At 45.0% G+C, this 21,000-nt stretch overlaps 1 protein-coding gene across 1 annotated transcript in view; it reads right to left on the bottom strand.

Moving 5' to 3' along the window:
• Positions 1-21,000, bottom strand: part of LOC126106592 (chymotrypsin-like protease CTRL-1) — a 156,723-nt gene that overhangs the window by 96,003 nt on the left and 39,720 nt on the right. The window lies entirely within an intron of this gene.

The following is a 21,000-nucleotide window of genomic DNA, read 5'->3' as shown; positions in this document are numbered from 1 at the left end:
CTTTTTGCCCAGTGTAGTGCAGCAGCTCTATGTGGTATTGGCTCAACAAGTCGTTGCAAGTGCGCTGAAGAAATATTGAGTCCTGCTGTCTTTATAGCAGTCCATAATTGAGAAAGTGTTGGCAGTGCTTTATTTTGAGCATAAACCAACCTCTCAATTATGTCCCATAAATGTTCAATGGGATTCATATCAGGCAATTTTGGTGGCCAAATCATTCACTCGAATCATCCTGAACATTCTTCAAACCGATTGTGAGCCATTGTGGTCTGGTGACATTGTTGGGAATATGAAATCCATGAACGGCTGCAAATTCTCTCCAAGTATCCGAAAATAATCATTTCCAGTCAATGATCGATCAGTTGGAATAAAGGACCCAGTCCATTCCATGTAAATACAGCCCACACCATTATGGCGCCATCATCAACTTGCACAGTTGCTTGTTGACAACTTGGGTCAGTAGCTTCATGGGGTCTGGCCACACTCGAACCCTACATCAGTTCTTACCAACTGAAATTGGGACTCATCTGACCAGGCGACAGTTTTGCAATTGCCCAGGGCCCAACCGATATGGTCACGTGACCAGGTGAGGCACTGCAGGCGACATCATGCTGTTAAAAAAGGCATATGCGTCGGTCGTCTGTTGCCATACCCCACTAACGCCAGATTTCACTGTACTGTCTCTAGAGATACGTTCGTCGAACATTCCACATTGATTTCTGCAGCTATTTCAAGCAGTGTTGCTTGTGTTTAGCACTGACAATTCGACACAAACGCCACTGCTCTCGATCATTTAGTGAAGGCTGTTGGTCACTGCGTTGTCTGTTGAGAGAAGTAATGCCTGAAATTTGGTTTTCTCGGCACACTCTTGATCATGGAATACTGTATTAGCAAACCATTAGTCTAGGTCCAACTACCATTCTGCATTCATAGTCTGTTGGTTCCTGTCGTCAGGCTATAATCGCTTCGATTATCTTTTCTCATGAATCACCTGCATACAAATGACACATCCGCTATTTTACTGCCGTCGTCAGGCTATAATCACTTCGAATATCTTTTCTCACAAATCACCTGCATACAAATGACACATCCACTATTTCACTGCCGTCGTCAGGCTATAATCACTTCGAATATCTTTTCTCATGAATCACCTGAATACAAATGACACGTCCGCTATTTCACTGCCGTTTTATACCTTCTGTACGCGATACTACCGCCATGCGTATATGTGCATATCATTATCCCATGACTTTTGTCACCTCATCTCAGTGTAAACGAAATTAGTTTTTGTACGGAAACGCTAAAATAACAACGTAGTTGTAAAAATGTGGCGTTTGAAATATGTGCAAAATGCCGAGACAGTTACCGCTTCCCTAATTTGACTATAGTGATCACCCCAGCACTTGTAAATCATCAATTATAAATAAATAAACGTAAGTTATACAATTTTATAATCATATTGTTCATGTCTGTATTACAATACCTTCCTGAAAATGTATTTGCAATCCCAAATTTTCCTTTGCATTTCTGTTTCATGCCCTCTCTCTGCTGCACCACCTGTTTCCTGGTAACTACGCTACCATAAATAATGTCTGATGCCTCGACCGAATTGTGCCAAAAATGCTACTTATTTCTCAAGCTTAATCATCTGGATCTCCCACTTGTGTCACTTTCATTTCTGTCAAACTCTGCATATATGTACCGTAAGGCACTTTACATAATAAACATAGTGCGCATCATCAAACGTACAGTCACTGATACCAACAAAATGCTCTTAACACGGTGTATATAATTTCACCCCGAATATAACACATTGCTCAAACTCAATAACCACTTACCGATCAGTGATCAATGCAGGTTAATATCAACAATTATTTACAGATCAACCACCCGTCGTCTCGTCGCGATCACTACTCTTGCCATGTAAGACAACAAAGCCCGAAAACAACACCTATACTCCGCAAACCACCGTGAGGTGCATGGCAGAGAGGAGTCAGTTACAACTGAGTAGTGCTGGCACGCATTTGAAACAGTACACAAACTAAAGCACAAAACTGAATGTATGGTACTCTTACAATGTGGCTGAGTGGGCAGATGTCAAACTGAAATCGAGGAACCAATTCTCAGTCGGTCCTAGGATTTTTCTGTCATTTATTACTTCTTTGACATCCTTGCAAAGAATTCCAGGCTATACTGTGACTTTGATTCCACGTTAAATGGTAGGTTACACACTTCTTCGAGAAAGGCACCGAAGCGATCTGCAAAACCTTTTTTTTTTTGTTCAAAGTTGTGAGGTGTTAACAAAGCATTTGACATACCCCTGTGGATTTCAGAATGATCTGTATCACTTGGACTGATCGATAGTAAGATGGCTCCCTGTGGGAACATATGCTTTCACAAAACTATAGCGCAACAGATAAATAATATGATGGCCCTGACAAACATGAGATACATGGTGTTGTACCCCACAAAATAATAAAAAGGTGGATCATCTTTTAGAATGCAACACAGGTCCAAATTAAACCCCATTTATTATAAAGTTCTCTACTAACACACAGCAAATAAACACAGGAACATGAAACTGACAGTTACTAAAATGGAATAGTTCTAATCTAACACATAAATCATTATGCAGACAATGGAAAGGTTAGGTAAACGGGAAAATACTGGCGTCTTAAAAATCAGCAATGTAAAGACAAATCTGCGGTGGGCACTCAGTGATTGCCTGATTTCGCCGGAAGGATGAAAATCTATGACATGTCATTCGAGAACAGTGTACGGCATCTGGAAACTACACGATCCAGTCACATTCATGTGACCAGCAGCTGTGTTCGACGTCAACGACAGCAGGTGGCAGCACTAGCAGTGGAGGGTGTATAAAGCTTGCCGGGGGGATTCAGAAAACAGTGCAATTGTTGACCTAATGAGGAAACTGAGGAATTCATCTGACGTATAAAACGGCATGATCATTGGCTTTCAGGCCAAAGGTGGAAGCACTTGCAAAATGGCTATGTTTGTAAACTGTTTGCATGCAGTTGCAGCTAAAATACATCATGCATTGCAAAATGGCGCTGTCTGAAACCAGCTCAGGGCCAACTGTGGTGCACCATGGGCCATAGGGCCATGGGCCATAGGGCCAAACAAAGGCTGCGGAGATGTGTACAGACGACTATACGTACAACTGTTGATCAACTGACCCGCCAGATGAAACAAAGGACTACCAACAGTGTCTCCTCAATGACTATTCAACAAACATTGCTACGTATGGGCCTCCACAGCATGGGTCTGGTTAATGCACTCATGCTGACTGCTGATCATCAACAACAAAGGTGGGAATTTGGACGCCCATACTGCAACTTGACATCCTCTGAGTGGCGATAGATGACTTTTCCAGATAAATCACGTGTTATGCTCAAAAAAAAAATGTTCAAATGTGTGTGAAATCTTGTGGGACTTATCTGCTAAGGTCATCAGTCCCCAAGCTGACACCGGTTGGTGTGGCCGTGCGGTTCTAAGCGCTTCAGTCTGCAACCACATGACCACTACGGTCGCAGGTTCGAATCCTGCCTCGGGCATGGATGTGTGTGATGGCCTTAAGTTAGTTAGGTTTAAGTAGTTCTAAGTCCATGGGATTGATGACCACATATGTTAAGTCCCATAGTGCTCAGAGCCATTTGAACCATTTTGAACCTAAGCTGACACACTATTTAACCTAAATTAACCTAAGGACAAACACACACACCCATGCCTGAGGAAGGACTCTAACCTCCACCAGGACCTGCCGCACAGTCCACGTGTTATGCTCCATTGGACAGATGGACATTAGTGTGTATATGAATTGTCAAAAGGGACCAGACCAAAAGAGGGAGCGTTATGGCCTCGAGAATGTTTCGTGGCATTCACTTGGTGATCTCATCATTCTGGGAGACGGAATGGATCAACACGGTATGCACCTATTCTTGGAGACCATATCCATTGCTACAAGCGGTTTTTTCCTCAGCACAACAGAATCTACCAGCAGGACAATGCAACATGTCACACTGCTCGGTGTATGTGTGTGGTTCTAGGAACACCAGGATGAGTTTGCTCTACTCTCCTGGCCACCGAACTCCCTGGTTTTAAACCCAATCAAGGATCTGTTGGACCACTTTGATCAGGCTGTTTACGCTACGAATCCCTAACAGAAAAACACAGTGCATGTGGTCACGGCATTGGAGTCGATATGGTTCCACATCCATGTTGCTACCTTCCAGAACCTCAATGATTCTCTTCCTGCATGTCTCACAACAGTCCGCTCTGAAAAAAATGCTTGTGCATTCATTTGACATTAATGTGACTAGACTGTGAATTTGTACCTAAAGAGGTGCCTACAAATGCTTGGTGAGTCTCATATCCTGCAAATTCTCACCATCTTCTTCATACAGCATTGTAGAAAGTTGTGAGTGCCATGAACATCCCTTCTCGACATCTGTGGTTGAAGTATATCTTGCAGAATTTTAGGACCAAGCGCCTTCCTTGAGACCTTCTGACAATGTGCTCTCCTTGGTATCTCCAGATGAAGTGTTGTCTTCAGGATCCCCAGACCAAGTATTCTCTACCAAAATAGCCTTCTCTCCTCCCACTACCAGACCATACAACTCCTGTGTGCCAGTGAAAAAGGCTCTGCAAAATGCTCGCCAATGATATTTTGGCTAAGAAAATAACTAACTCCCCATCTGGCAAAAGTTTTACAACGTTAACAGGTCGTCTAAACCCCACACATGCAGTTCTTTAACAGCTTCGAGTTGCACTCCAACTCTTCAGTTCCACTTTTCAGTTAAGTTTTTTCACTTCAGCCAATACTCTTGTCTCCAGGTCCTGCAAGGTTCGCAGGAGAGCTTCTGTAAAGTTTCGAAGGTAGGAGATAGGAGAGGAGGTACTGGTGGAAGTAAAGCTGGTAAGGATGTGGTGTGAGTCGTGCTTGGGTAGCTCAGTTGGTAGAGCACTTGCCCGCGAAAGGCAAATGTCCCGAGTTCGAGTCTCGGTCCGGCACACGGTTTTAATCTGCCAGGAAGTTTCATATCAGTGCACACTCTGCTGCAGAGTGAAAATCTCATTCTCTAAACATCCCCCAGGCTGTGGCTATGCCATGTCTCCACAATATCCTTTCTTTCAGGAGTGCTAGTTCTGAAAGGTTCGCAGGACAGCTTCTGTAAAGTTTGCAAGGTAGGAGATAGGAGACGAGGTACTGGCGGAAGTGAAGCTGTGAGGATGCAGCGTGAGTCGTACTTGGGTAGCTGAGTTGGTAGAGCACTTGACCGCGAAAGGCAAAGGTCCTCAGATTGAGTCTCAGTCTGGTACACAGTTTTAATCTGCCAGGAAGTTTCATTTTTACGTTGTGATCTGTTTTCCATCGTTTTGGTCAGTGTATCGGTTTTTGTTGTCAATTTGCAAGAACAACCGTTACGAGGCTGATCACTGTCGACTGATGGAGGGTCTCATGTGGCATGCAGGCTGAGGTCTGTGCATCCATGCTATACAGCCTTCACAAAAATCCAGATACGTGAATGCACTACAAGCAGGCATTTACCTCAATACTCCCAAAGTACTGTGATCAAATATTTTTGAATCGTGAAGAGAGCGAATTTCCTTTTGTATCACGTGCATCATTTCATGTTTTGTGTAATTAAATTAAAGATCATAACATTTTTTCACAAATTTATTTTACCAATAACCCAAGAAAAGTTTACATAATTAGTTTGTTTTTTCGTCTTTGGCCCAGTGTGGATCTCAGGAAACGATTGGATTCTTTGTCTTCTCTTCTCCTCCCAGAAACTCTTCATTCTTTTGCTATGGGCCAGTAGTAGGGCAACAGCACTGCTGGCGCATTTTGCTAGTGTGGGTTGCCTACATCAGGGCACATATACACTCAGGAGTAAACCTATTGGTCCCTTTTGATAGGCAGGTTATGACACCCTGAGGATAATCCTTCCTTTTGATCCAGTACATCCTTAACCTAGTGTTCCCCGACCCTCCCACTCCAACTCCTCCTCCCAACCCCTTACAGAACCTCCAATCCTCCCCCTGCGCCATCACTGATACAGGTACCCTTTCAGGCCTGAGTTATTCGAGTAGCCTTCTCTCAGTCTATAAATTTGATTGATGACTTAATTAAATTGACCAATTAATTACCCCCACCCTCTGGTAAACACCCCAACCCTCCCCTCCCCTCTCTCACTCCTCTCCCTGGAATCTGGGGGCTCTGTGCTGCAGAGGAAGAATCTCATGACACGTAATTCTGTTACACATCAGACAGTATATTGTTTACCTATAAAAAAAACTTCCGTTCACTGGGGTTGAATTTCTCTTGCTCATCATTCTCTGCTGTTTGGGAAGATGCGGGTCTTGTAAAGAAGTAATTAAATCCATCGTTTTTTTTATTCTAATCACACAAAGAATACCATCATGAAATATCCATCACATATGCTGTTAAAAATCGTTCATTCGCAAAGAATGCACAATTCGTCATCCCAACTCGCCACCCATGCAATCTGCCCCAGCCACACACCCCAAATCTGTGTTGTCTGTTAGGCCACACCACACTGGCACGAGCCTGAGAAGTGACAGAGTGCTCAGGTCTCACGGCTGACAGGCTAATGTCATGGTAATCCCCAAACAAAAGCATCTGAGAAATACCCATCGAAACATGTGCCCTAAGAGATGTGAGAACTCCTTCCAGGCAACTCCTAACTGAGAATGGATTCTGCCATGGGCTCTAAGCTGCTGTCTGTGCAGGAGAGAACAGATCACATGACAAGAAATTCAATTATATAGCATAGGATATACTGTTCATTTGTATTCAATTTGCAGGGGCTGGATCTCACTTATATTTGGTGGGAAAAGCGCACATCCAGCAACTACATGTCCCAATTATGTAGTTACACTGCTACAGATTGAAGGTGTCATCTTATTGGAAAATTTTCATGTGCCCACTCACCTTGACATGCAGGGACTGACTGAGCTAGTGCACAGTGCCACCACCAGAGGACGTTCCATGCCCTACCCCTTGCCGCCTCCCTCCCCACCCCTCCCAGCACAATTTGATGGGAAAAAGACTCACTCTGTGCTGAAGAAGTAGGACCTCATGACACGAAATTCAAATCAAAGTTAATAAGATATTGATATATATTCTTTATTTAATCAGTTTGTGGGAGATGGAGTTCCTCCACTTAGGTAGACATCATAACTGCACCCTCTACCCTTGTTCCCATGACATTATAACTGTAATCACAAGGGAATGGAATGAAGTGTGATGTAGTAGCCACTGTTTGGTGTCTATCGTGAAGGTACTGCCACAAACATCAAAACAGCCCAGTGTCCTAATTAAAGATAACGTCACTAAATACCACAGACCATGGACCAGATATCATCCTCTTTTGATCTCGAGGCCCCCAAACAAAGCATCAATTGACAGCATTCTGTCTCACTTCCTGTCTCTGTCGCTATCAAGAAGCCATTCCCTGCTTGTCTGTGTGAACCAACGTCTCCAGTCACAAAGATGGAGGTTTTCATCTCTCCTCAGAATATTATATTCCTATTGGCTAATTCTGGAGACAAAGGGAAAGCTGAAGTAATTTCCATATAAAAAATAGAGTGAAATAATCCATTTGCACTGTCCTGCCATACTAAATGTTTATCAATTTACGGAAGTCAAATAGATCGCTTAAAATTCTCACTTCCATCTTACAGTGATCCTTCTTCGTAATAAAGCATATTTTAAATGTTTGAGTATCACACGCAAGCATTATGCAAAGCAAGTAATAAAATAGATCGTAACGCTAAATGTAACCAGGGTCTTGTACGCTCACTCGTTCATAATGTTTCCACTAAACATATCTGGTGAAAAAAACCTGACGATCACACGAACTCGCGATCAGGAAGAGCGCACCGCTAACTGCAGGGTAGCCCCGTCCCCTATGGCTGAGAGAGAGATCCACACACGAATGCATACTTGCACACAATTGGAAACAATAAATTGATCAATCAGGAATTTAACATCGCGGTTGAGTTTTTAAAAGTACTGTAGATTTCCTAAATTGCACTGCAAGACAAGCAGCTGCAACTTGAACGTACACAGTAGTTCTAAACAATTCCACTCCGACATAGACCACCCAGTTAAAAAAAAAAAGAGGCAACGATGTTGTTGACTATACACCTCGAATTTATCACACGGAATGCAGATTCCTCTCATTAATACGAGTTATTTTCGACGACAGAATAAATCGGACAATACACGCGCTTTCGCGACGCTAAAGTATCGTTACTTGTGAGAATCATGTACAGGATTATGGATACGCTATATTCCATCTAAGTATTCCTTCATAAAGTAGAAAAATATCTTTTCTTATCTGTCATGTACTGCATCAGAGGACTAGAACATTAAACTCAGTTTTGGCTCATGATGGAGTGCTAAGATCTACCACTGTCACAGGACGTCTACTCATTCTCGGATTATCTCTTAAGATAATAGCAGAGTTCTCCCCTGTATAGGTGGACGATTGAAATATCGTTAAAAGATGTCGTAACGAAAAGAAAACGACAAGTCAAGAATCATATTTGTGGTGCCCTAGCCATCGTCTACACCCGTCGGACGGCATGTCACTGATATCAAATCGATAGGCTAATTAATAAATTTATCATGAGAGTCACTTTGCATGGTGAGTAATTTTTCTTTTTCAGTAGTCGGATTACACTGACTAGGTAGTTCAAATGGGAATCCCTGGAGGGAATACAATGTTCTTTTCAAAGAATATTATTGAGAACCGACATTTGAAGCTGACCACAGAAGTATTCTACCGCCGGCAACGTGCATTACACAAGGACCGCAGTGTTGAAAACACGATCGCAATGACCATGTTACCGTCACCGTGCATAAGAAGCGGTCTCAGTTCCACAGGCACAAAAAAGAGTCGCGGGTAGTGTAACGCTTCCTGGTACAAATAGTGTCAGCGATTTAGAATCAAGTCTCTCCATTCAGTCACGTACCCGCGCTGCATCCCTCAATGGCTCTAAGCACTATTGGAATTAACTTCTGAGGTCATCAGTCCCCTAGACTTAGAACTACTTAAACCTAACTAACTGCTCGGCCATAGCTGCCGCCTTGGATCCCTCGTAGCCGGCAGGTGCGGCCGAGCGGTTCTAGGCGCTTCAGTCTGGTACCGCGCAACCGCTATGGTCGCAGGTTCGAATCCTGCCCCGGGCATGGATGTGTGTGATGTCCTTAGGTTAGTTAGGTTTAAGTAGTTGTAAGTTCTGTGGGACTGATGACCTCAGATGTTAAGTCCCATAGTGCTCAGAGCCATTTAAACCATTCTGATCCCTCTTAGACGTTTTATGATGATCACAGTCACTGATGAATAATATTCGCGCCACTCTCATACCTTTGAGTCACCATTTTGGAACCTGTCTGTTACAGCAAAACTCCTACGTGGTTTTAGACAATTTCTCTGCGTCTTCTAATTGTTCCTCAGTCTTTGCCCAGGCCTCCCTGCGGATTTGTCCATGTGATCGTCCCAATTTAAGTTGGAACTGAACGGAAGTCGGAGAGCGCTATATCCACTACCTTCTGCAACCCGTGTAGAAACAGGTTGAGCTGAGTTAATGCAACAGGACCGTCTTTTGGCCGCTCAGTGGAAATGAGAACATGTTGTCGTAGCTCCACGAACTAAGATGACCACGGAAGGATTCTATCGCCAGCAACGTACATTAAGCATAAAGACTGCACTATTAATAACACGATCAAAATGACTATGTTACCATCACCCTGCATAAAAAGCAGTGTTGTTTCTACAGGAACGCACAAGAGTGGCTCATAGTGTTACGCTTTCTGGTAGAAATGCTGTCAGCGATTTGGCGTAAGTCTTTCCATTCAACCACAAACATGCAATGGATCCTATGGAGATGTCTTTAAATGATTGCAGCCACTTGTGAATCATATTTGTGGCACCCTCATATCTCGAAACAAGTCACCTTTTTCGAACCTATATGCCACAGTAAAACTCCGACGTGGCTTTAGATAGTCCCTATGCACTGCTCTCCGGTCTCTCCCCGCCATCCCTGCAGCTTTGCGCATGTAATCGTTCCAGGTTAAGTCTGAACTGAGCAGAAGTCAGCGAGCGCCATATCTACCACCTTCTGCAACCCATGTAGAAACAGAATAAGCTGAGCTAATGTGACAAAGCCACGTTTTGACCACTCTTTGGAAATGGGAACACATCTTTGCTAATGATGTGTAAGGTCAGCGCCAAAACGAATCCCAATGTAAGAAATATATTTCCAGTGCATGACATATGTTCTCCTTGTAGGTTTCTCTATGATAAACTATGGTGACAAACTGTAAAATGAAAAAACTACTTCCTTAAAACATAGATTCTGTGTGATATGTGCTCAATATAGCTTTCCAGAGGTGTATAGAGCCCACAGCTCACATCCTATCACAGTTGCTCGCATCGGTCCTATATAAAATGATCGTTAGTAATGGAGAATGCCCTTACAAAGAAAGAGCCAAATGCGTAGCAGAGGTGTTTGACATGTCAAATTACACATCATGCCGCCATTAACTCCGTAAACAGGACATCTGTTAAGCAAAGGTATACACGGGGAATGCAATACCTCACAAACACCTGTACTAATTGAGAATCATCATAGTTATGAAACTGAAGACTCGATTTTATACCCATGATCTGGTAGGGGAATGGAGTATGCCACATAAATCTTCGTTCGTCTAGGGAAATGTTTCGAAGCAGAATGGACATGTTTCATCACACAAGAGATGGAAGTCCTCTGATGACTGAGAGTTTTGCTGGTAACGATCACAAATTGACAGTGCTCTAATTCAAACACAGAACACGCAGTTGTACGTGAGTCAAATGTGGATTATGTCACAGAACTGATGCATCCCGACAGAACAACAGAAAAAAAATGAAACTTCCTGACAGATTAAAACTGTGTGCCCGACCGAGACTCGAACTCGGGACCTTTGCCTTTCGCGGGCAAAGGCAAAGGTCCCGAGTTCGAGTCTCGGTCGGGCACACAGTTTTAATCTGTCAGGAAGTTTCATATCAGCGCACACTCCGCTGCAGAGTGAAAATCTCATTCTAGAAAAAAAATGGTCAAATGACCTACAGCAACATCTCCCTCCCACTCTACAATGCATCATCGGTCTACCATTAAATCATACCTCGTTACAACTACATCTCAACCGATCACTCCATCCACTCTCGTACAAGTAAGTTTAGAGGCAGATGGATCTAGTTTTTCCCTGGAAAGCATCAAAGGCAGCAGTCCGCTGTTATTCGAGTACTGTGCGTTAGAGTACAGTGCTATACTATGCCTCCTGACCAGAAAAATAGTGCATTCGTGCTAGGTGTTGGCAGCTGTAGTACATTTACAAGCAATTTTACAATGCGGAACGAGAAGTGATGTCATGATCGCATGGGTAGGAGTGATCAATAATATTACGAAAAATGACGGAAAATACGTATAAATTGAGGGATAATAGGCCGAAATGTGGGGAAGTTGAGGGAGTACTTACATGTCTTCTCCTTGTTGCAGAACAATTCTTGAACATGGGAACAAGGGAGAGGGCGGCCGGAGTGGCTGTGCGGTTCTAGGGGCTACAGTCTGGAGCCGAGCGACCGCTACAGGTTCGAATCCTGCTTCGGCATGGATGTATATGATGTCAAAATGGTTCAAATGGCTCTGAGCACTATGGGACTTAACATCTGTGGTCATCAGTCCCCTAGAACTTAGAACTACTTAAACCTAACTAACCTAAGGACATCACAAACATCCATGCCCGAGGCAGGATTCGAACCTGCGACCGTAGCAGCCGCGCGGTTCCGGACTGCGCGCCTAGAACCGCTAGACCACCGCGGCCGGCTATATGATGTCCTTAGGTTAGTTAGGTTTAATTAGTTCTAAGTTCTAGGCGACTGATGACCTCAGAAGTTAAGTCGCATAGTGCTCAGAGCCATTTGAACCATTTGAACAAAGGAGAGGGGCTAATTAATTGATCAATTTAATTAAGTAGTCACTCAGTTTTATAGAGTGAGAGGGGGCTATTCGAATAACTTGGGCCTCAATGCGTGAGCCGGTGGGTTTCTGGCGCCGGGCGATGTCGATTCTTACTTCCATCTTTGATCGTTGTCCCTGTGCCTTGTTGCCTTTGCGTCTTTGAGGCAGGCTATTTATGGTGGCGCGCGTGCGCATGTCGAGGAGAGTGGGTCCGCGCATGAGCTGAGTCAGTCTGCGATGTGACGTGCTTTCGATGCTGTCATTGTGGGGAGTTGGCCACACCATGTCACGTGGAACGGCCGTATGCCGTGAGGACCAGTTGAGTTGGAGCAACGAAGAAGCATGGGCCGCTGCCGGAAAGTATGAAAGTGGCATTGACACGGCTGGCCAGTGGCGACCAGGATTTGATAATACCTTGAGAGCTATGTGGATGGATGGCGTGTGAATTTCACGTGACGAAGAAAAAATTAATCGCCTAGCTTTCGTGGTTGGTTCCTCCTTCTATATATAGTGAGTATTATTGTGTACTTAAGTACTGGTGGCTGTTGCAGTTGCTCGTCCTAGTGGCCAGCGAAACATTCACTGCAGTGGTGGCGAGGCGAGTTATGTTCTGGAATGGCCATAAGATTATGTTACTAAAGTGTCTAGAAATAGCGCCTCGCATATGTAAGTTTGGATTTGGTGCTTAGTGGCACGCTGAAGGTAGCTGGTTCACTTCATTTCTTAGTTTAGACATAGATTTAGAATTTTCTGGTGTTATGAATTAGTGCTAGTTGTTGTTCCTTAAGAATTTCTTGTGTGTATGGAAGCCAAGTGGCCATGATAAATATAGGTCACATTGTGTTCCATGGTCGGATAGACCCCGTGTGTATTTTGGTCTGTGGCCATAGCAGCTGTGCTTATTGCATTAGCGACCTATTGAAGTGACCTTAGTTTTCTATTGGAATTTCAAATACCTATCTGAAGGTTGATTGTCACATTAGGTACTGCACGCTTGATTTATGTGGTGTCAGCCATTCAGCGAAGACAGATTATGTTGTAAGGTGGACCTTAAGTCATTGGGTGTCGACTGACACATCTTTTCACGTACTGACACATCTTTTCACGTAGTATCTTGATTTTTTTTTTAATCAAAAGAAACTAAACTCCTTAATTCTGTTCATTGGTTAACTTGTAATATACTTATATTAAGGTATTGCTTTTCTATATATATATTTGTGTAACTTGTATATACTACAGTATGTCTGCCACTCATATTTTTCTGTTTTCAGAAACGTGTATAGTGGTTGCCACGAGCAAACCTCGCCCCGCGGGCTTGCAGTGTGACGGAAATCTCAGGATTTGAACTCAGGGCCGTCCGGACCCCGTTAATGCGCGATTTCTCTATTCCATTCAACAAGAGACTTTTTTTAGGCAGAAGATTTCCTACTGCCCAAAATTGAGTATAAGTTCACCCTTTGGATCGTGTTTTTGTGAAATTGTAATAGATTAACGTTTGCTCACGTCCATCACATGTTCATCAAATTGACGTTTTGCCTTAAGCTTGCATAAAGTCTAGAATCTTCCAGATGTTGAGTGTTGTAAAATGGTAAGTGTAAACAGAACAATTAATAGTACCCTTCAGGTCAGATAGCATCAAATTAATTTTACCTTTTCACTAAGTGTAAAACTAAGTAAGGTGATAGCCAACATTCTAACATTTGATTATCTATTTCATCTATTATTTGGGTCGTTGTTACTGGCACATAAAGGGGCCACTGTCATAAGTGTGACGGTTAATATTGTAAATATTAATTGTGGAAGGGCCTTGATATCCAAATGTTGTTAACTGATTATTACTGCTGATGAATTCATGTGTATGTATAATCAATAACGAAGTGTTGCAACTACAAACTGGTTGTGTTACTGGTATACAAGGTTAGAATGTGCAATCGCCACACCAATGTGTACCTGTATCAGCGATGGGGAGGGGGGAGGGTTGGAGGTTTCCTGAGGGGTTGGGAGGAGGAGGGGGAGTAAGAGAGCATGGTAACAATAGGTTAGGGACCTGTCACTCAAAAGGAAGGATTTTCCCCAGGGTGTTACAACCTGTCAATCAAAAGAGAACAATAGGTTCGTCCATGAATGCAAACTTGCCCCTGGTGTAGGCAACCGACACTATCAAAACGCACCAGCAGCGCTGTTGCTCTACTACTTGGGCCTTTCTCCTTTTCGTCCATCCGGACAATTATGGTTCCTGTACTTTGCTTTTTCTTGAACCCCTTGAATTTGTCAATCTTCATTCTTTGCCTCCTTATCACAGATCTCTTTCTGATTGATTCCAAGTTAGTCCATATCCTTTCTGATTCCTCAACCCATTTTGTGGTGGCTGTTAGTTTGCTTCTCAATCTGTATTCACTCACTTTGAAGCGGTGGTCATATAACTTCAGTCATGTCTTGCATATATTCACCGTGTATTTATACAATTATTCATCTCTCCTCTTCTCTCATGTGCTATCGATTCTTCCTTGCGCCGAAATATCTCTCCTTTCTTACTGTGCGTTTATGCTGCCCCCTCGCTGCCTGCAGGAATGGTCCAGCGATGATGAATCAAGCCCAGTAAACATTACCAGCTCATTTAAACTGCATCATCGCCACTCACTACAATCCTTACTAGGTGCTGATGTCAAGCTGGTTCATGTCTCACACTGCAACCATCACCGTACGTCATGAAACTTGAACCTCGATTGGCTGCTTGGTTCAAATGGTTCAAATGGCTCTGAGGTCATCAGTCCCCTAGAACTTAGAACTACTCAAACCTAACTAACCTAAGGACATCACACACATCCATGCCCGAAGCAGGATTCGAACCTGTGACCATAGCAGCTGCGCGGTTCCAGACTGAAGCGCCTAGGTTGGCTGCTTCAGCAGCACTCCAACAGCGGCATGTTTGACTCTGCCAGCTCTCTGCTTGCTATGTGGACAGTTGTAGGGTGTAGTTACTCCAGGCCAGCAGCCAGCAGCAAGGCTCCGGCACAAATGCAACAACGCTCCTGGTGGACAATGAGGTGCGATGTGCCAGCAACAAGCAGCGAGGCGCCAGCAGCAAGGCTGAAGCGTAAACATATCCTTATAGTCACGATCTCCACGTGAGATATACACTCCTGGAAATTGAAATAAGAACACCGTGAATTCATTGTCCCAGGAAGGGGAAACTTTATTGACACATTCCTGGGGTCAGATACATCACATGATCACACTGACAGAACCACAGGCACATAGACACAGGCAACAGAGCATGCACAATGTCGGCACTAGTACAGTGTATATCCACCTTTCGCAGCAATGCAGGCTGCTATTCTCCCATGGAAACGATCGTAGAGATGCTGGATGTAGTCCTGTGCAACGGCTTGCCATGCCATTTCCACCTGGCGCCTCAGTTGGACCAGCGTTCGTGCTGGACGTGCAGACCGCGTGAGACGACGCTTCATCCAGTCCCAAACATGCTCAATGGGGGGACAGATCTGGAGATCTTGCTGGCCTGGGTAGTTGACTTACACCTTCTAGAGCACGTTGGGTGGCACGGGATACATGCGGACGTGCATTGTCCTGTTGGAACAGCAAGTTCCCTTGCCGGTCTAGGAATGGTAGAACGATGGGTTCGATGACGGTTTGGATGTACCATGCACTATTCAGTGTCCCCTCGACGATCACCAGTGGTGTACGGCCAGTGTAGGAGATCGCTCCCCACACCATGATGCCGGGTGTTGGCCCTGTGTGCCTCGGTCGTATGCAGTCCTGATTGTGGCGCTCACCTGCACGGCGCCAAACACGCATACGACCATCATTGGCACCAAGGCAGAAGCGACTCTCATCGCTGAAGACGACACGTCTCCATTCGTCCCTCCATTCACGCCTGTCGCGACACCACTGGAGGCGGGCTGCACGATGTTGGGGCGTGAGCGGAAGACGGCCTAACGGTGTGCGGTACCGTAGCCCAGCTTCATGGAGACGGTTGCGAATGGTCCTCGCCGATACCCCAGGAGCAACAGTGTCCCTAATTTGCTGGGAAGTGGCGGTGCAGTCCCCTACGGCACTGCGTAGGATCCTACGGTCTTGGCGTGCATCCGTGCGTCGCTGCGGTCCGGTCCCACGTCGACGGGCACGTGCACCTTCCGCCGACCACTGGCGACAACATCGATGTACTGTGGAGACCTCACGCCCCACGTGTTGAGCAATTCGGCGGTACGTCCACCCGGTCTCCCGCATGCCCACTATACGCCCTCGCTCAAAGCCCGTCAACTGCACAGGCGGTTCACGTCCACGCTGTCGCGGCATGCTACCAGTGTTAAAGACTGCGATGGAGCTCCGTATGCCACGGCAAACTGGCTGACACTGACGGCGGCGGTGCACAAATGCTGCGCAGCTAGCGCCATTCGACGGCCAACACCGCGGCTCCTGGTGTGTCCGCTGTGCCGTGCGTGTGATCATTGCTTGTACAGCCCTCTCGCAGTGTCCGGAGCAAGTATGGTGGGTCTGACACACCGGTGTCAATGTGTTCTTTTTTCCATTTCCAGGAGTGTAGGATGGTTAATGGTAGCAGCATGATAGCCACACAGTCTACTTCCAGTGGACTTTCTCCAAAATTCAGGGTTTCGCGATAAGTGCGTCTGCCTGTATATACTGCACAACAGAGTTAAAGGATCATTCTTCCGCCGTAATGCTGCGAAAGGGTGGTGTCCTGCGACCTCACCCTCGCGCTGTATAACATTTCAAACAGCAGCATGTCGACACATGCGATAAAAAGGCCAGAACTCCACACTTCATGTGACGTATAAAGCGGGTTAATATCATCACATTCGCACTAAATTTCCGCCACTGTTGACGCGTCACACGATGGGAACATCGTCACAGCCCCTTTTAGCTACATTTCAACCCTTATTTTGCCGTCTCTACGCTGGAGGTCAGTATCTTGATACCCAGGATTGAATTCACGTTGTTTTCTTATCAGTGGCCGAGGAAAACATTTCAGACGCACGGCTGCTCTGAATCATCACGAAAAGGTGGCAGGAAGGACGTTTTCCTTGGGACGTTGTTTCCCACACACTTCGTGGTCGAAAAAGACTACAAGAGAAAGGCGTTCCTGACAATCTTTGATACTGCTGACATGTCGCTGACGCCATGACCCTTTTCTAAGGGCTCATCCCTTTGGAATGTTATGAGACAGCAATCTGGTGTACAGGGTCGAACCACTAGGGACCGTTCAAAACCATTCGATGGAATTTGCATGTGATTCGAAGCAGCAAATGGCGCTAATGCTTTTTCTGTGCTCCTGTTTCGCCTCCTCGTGTGGCATGATCACGAAAGGGTTGAAGGGGTGCGACGTAGACAAATGCCTGAATAAAACGCTAAAGAATCCCTCTCTCGTCTCGGCAATATCCTTGGTGACACCCACCCACATTTATTGAGAATTTTAAAAAGTGTCTTTACAGAAAAAACTTCAGTGTAGTCCAAGCCGCATGCAGGTAGATAACTAGTATCGGAGATGTGTCGAATGATTGCCTACCTGCAGCAGTTGCGGTGCTGAGAAAAAGTGATGCTTTAATTCTGTTGCACAGTATACACGGTGTCCCAGAAGTGTTGCGATAAACTGTGAGGGGTTGTGTAGAGTGTCTTGAGGAGCAAATCAAAACTAGGAATCCATCTCTGGAAGGATCGGACGCAGTTTATTCTTCTCCTGGGAGCCTCTGAAACCTCCAATGCTTTTAGATATGCAGGAATAAACTGAACTGCAGATGGAAACCCGTGGCTGAAACCGTCATCCAACAAGGCAAGAGGGCATCGCATTCACAGGAGGCAAGGCCTGTCTATGCAGCAGCTAGCTCCATCTTTTTCACTGGTGATAAACGGCGATGAGCTGCGGTCACTGAATTACAAACAACATTGCGAGATGTTCTGCTTACAGTCCGTCAGCCTACAAAGTCACGTTTGCTGCTGAAGCATTGGCCAAGTGGCAGGTGATGGCGCCTACAGCTTCAACATCTGTAGCATCGTTGGATGACGTTTCTGGACACGAGTGTCTATCTCCGATTTGTTCCTCAAGTCACCCTCTACAATCCTTCGAAGTTTGTCATATTTCTGGGACATCCTCACCCTGTATATATACACACTAACAAGGAATCCCTTGTTAGCGAGGTCGCAAGTTCAGCCTTTAATAAGCCTCATTTAAAAGTATTGTGTTGAGAACTGTGACAGGAAAAATATTACACTACTGGCCATTAAAATTGCCACACCAAGAAGAGATGCAGATGATAAACGGGTATTCATTGGACAAATATATTATACTAGAACTGACACGTGATTACATTTTCACGCAATTCGGGTGCATAGATCCTGAGAAATCAGTACCTCGAAGAACCACCTCTGGCCGTAATAACGGCCTTGATACGCCTGGGCATTGAGTCAAATAGAGCTCGGATGGCGTGTACATGTACAGCTGCCCATGCAGCTTCAACACGATACCACAGTTCATCAAGAGTAGTGACTGGCGTATTCTGACGAGCCAGTTGCTCGGCCACCATTCACCAGACGTTTTCAATTGGTTAGAGATCTGGAGAATGCGCTGGCCAGGGAAGCAGTCGAACATTTTCTGTATCCAGAAAGGCCTCTACAGGACCTGCAACATGCGGTTGTGCATTATCCAGATGAAATGTAGGGTTTCGCAGGGATCGAATGAAGGGTAGAGCCACGGGTCGTAACACATCTGAAATGTAACGTCCACTGTTCAAAGTGCCGTCAGTGCGAACAAGTGACTGAGACGTGTAACCAATGGCACCACATACCATCACGCAGGGGGATACGCCAGTATGGCGACAACGAATAGACGCATCCAATGTGCGTTCACTGCGATGTTGCCAAACACGGATGCGACCATCATGATGCTGAAAAGAGAATCTGGATTCATCCGAAAAAATGACGTTTTGCCATTCGTGCACCCAGGTTCGTCGTTGAGTACACCACCGCAGGCGCTCCTGTCTGTGATGCAACGTCAAGGGTAACCGCAGCCACGGTCTCCGAGCTGATAGCCCATGCTGCTGCAAACGTCGTCGAACTGTTCGTGCAGATGGTTGTTGTCTTGCAAACGTCCCCATATGTTGACTCAGGGATCGCGACGTGGCTGTACGATCCGTTACAGCCATGCGGATTAGATGCCTGTCTGTCATCTCAACTGTTAGTGATACGAGGCCGTTGAGATCCAGCACGGCGTTCCGTTTTACCCTCCTGAACCCACCGATTCCATATTCTGCTAACAGTCATTGGATCTCGACCAACGCGAGCAGCAATGTCGCGCTACGATAAACCGCAATCGCGATAACCTACAATCCGACCTTTATCAAAGTCGGAAACGTGATGGTAAGTATTTCTCCTCCTTACACGAGGCATCACAACAGCGTTTCACCAGCAACGCCGGTCAACTGTTGTTTGTGTATGAGAAACCGGTTGGAAACTTCCCTCATGACAGCACGTTGTAGGTGTCGCCACCGGCGCCAACCTTGTGTGAATGCTCTGAAAAGCTATTCATTTGTATATCAGAGCATCTTCTTCCTGCCGGTTAAATTTCGCCTCTATAGCACGTCATCTTCGTGGTGTAGCAATTTTAATGGCCAGTAGTGTAGCTGCCAATGACTCATGATGTGCATCAGGAGGGCTACAGAAAATGAGTATCGAGGAGGTGCAGTGATCAACCTTCTACGGGATGTATTACAGTTCACAAAATGAACATCGTCGACATTCAAGAAATGTTCAAAACGTTAACTTGCAACTTGAACACTGAATGAAAAATGATGCGCCATAGTGATTAGAAAGGTTCGCACTGCAAAGATCGAAGACGAATTCCTTGGGATTTACAAACTGTGCAGAACGTTCAGCTACGTATCCGCTCTTAAATATTGCACATAGAATCAATCACATAGGTGTAACGGGGTAATGAGAACGGATGGAAGGTGATGGCACGCAGTGGAATGTGGAACAGTCTATTGTAGAGCTTATCGCAAAACTGGGTATCCCTTAAAGCATAGCTGCAGATAGTGCGATGATACGTTTTATAGGCACGGAAAAAACAAACATCCAGAGGCTGAATTTGACCAGTGTTCCAGGTGCAATACCACACGTTTTGCAGTAGAAATAGTTTGCTTAAAATGAGTATTATTTTTACATGCAGCCCAGGAATCAAGCAAAAGCAAGTTACTTTGTCCAGCTATTGGTCAAAAGCAGTGTTCATACTATAATTGTAGGTCTCTTACTTCCATTTTCTGACTCTAGCTTGCTGTGACGTAAGTATTCCCTACCGCCCTTGCGAGATCACGCACACGAGAAAGAATCGTAGGGGACAAAGCAACTCCAACTTCTGACAGCACAATAAATAATTTTCCATCCAATTTACCATTTAGATCAACAGTCGGCATAATTGTATACGAATACGTTAAGGAATTGATGTAAGATGATCTTAATACAGCTCTCTTCGTACCTCTGATTTCCAGGACTCCTTTCATATGCATTTCCCCTCCAAATCCCGATTGTCCAGAGTTGAAAACAGTTCCTTACTGAAGAGGGGGTAAGTTTCTTTATCTCATCTACAAATTTTCGCGCCGATTCCGCAGTTTTCTGTGCACCGTCAAGCTGACACTTTGTTTGAAATATTGTTGTCTTATGTCTTCCAATTCTGTAGCACTGTTCGAATGTATGCAACCATCCATTGCTTCCCTTGAAATCATTGTAATCTATGTCGCGCGCAGTTTGATGTGCGTAACTTAGTAGGTCGCTATCATGCACATCCTGAGATATGTTTCGAGCAGCCTTGACACGCACATACACCAGTTTTTGTGACAAGCACGTCTTATCCTCCCTTGAATATCGTTCAAATGGCTCTGAGCACTATGGGACTTAATATCTGAGGTCATCAGTCCCCTA

Source organism: Schistocerca cancellata, chromosome 10 (genome assembly GCF_023864275.1).
Source record: "Schistocerca cancellata isolate TAMUIC-IGC-003103 chromosome 10, iqSchCanc2.1, whole genome shotgun sequence".
NCBI lineage: Eukaryota > Metazoa > Arthropoda > Insecta > Orthoptera > Acrididae > Schistocerca > Schistocerca cancellata.
Note: the sequence above shows the minus strand (reverse complement) of the source record. Positions and strands in the feature narration are given on the sequence as shown.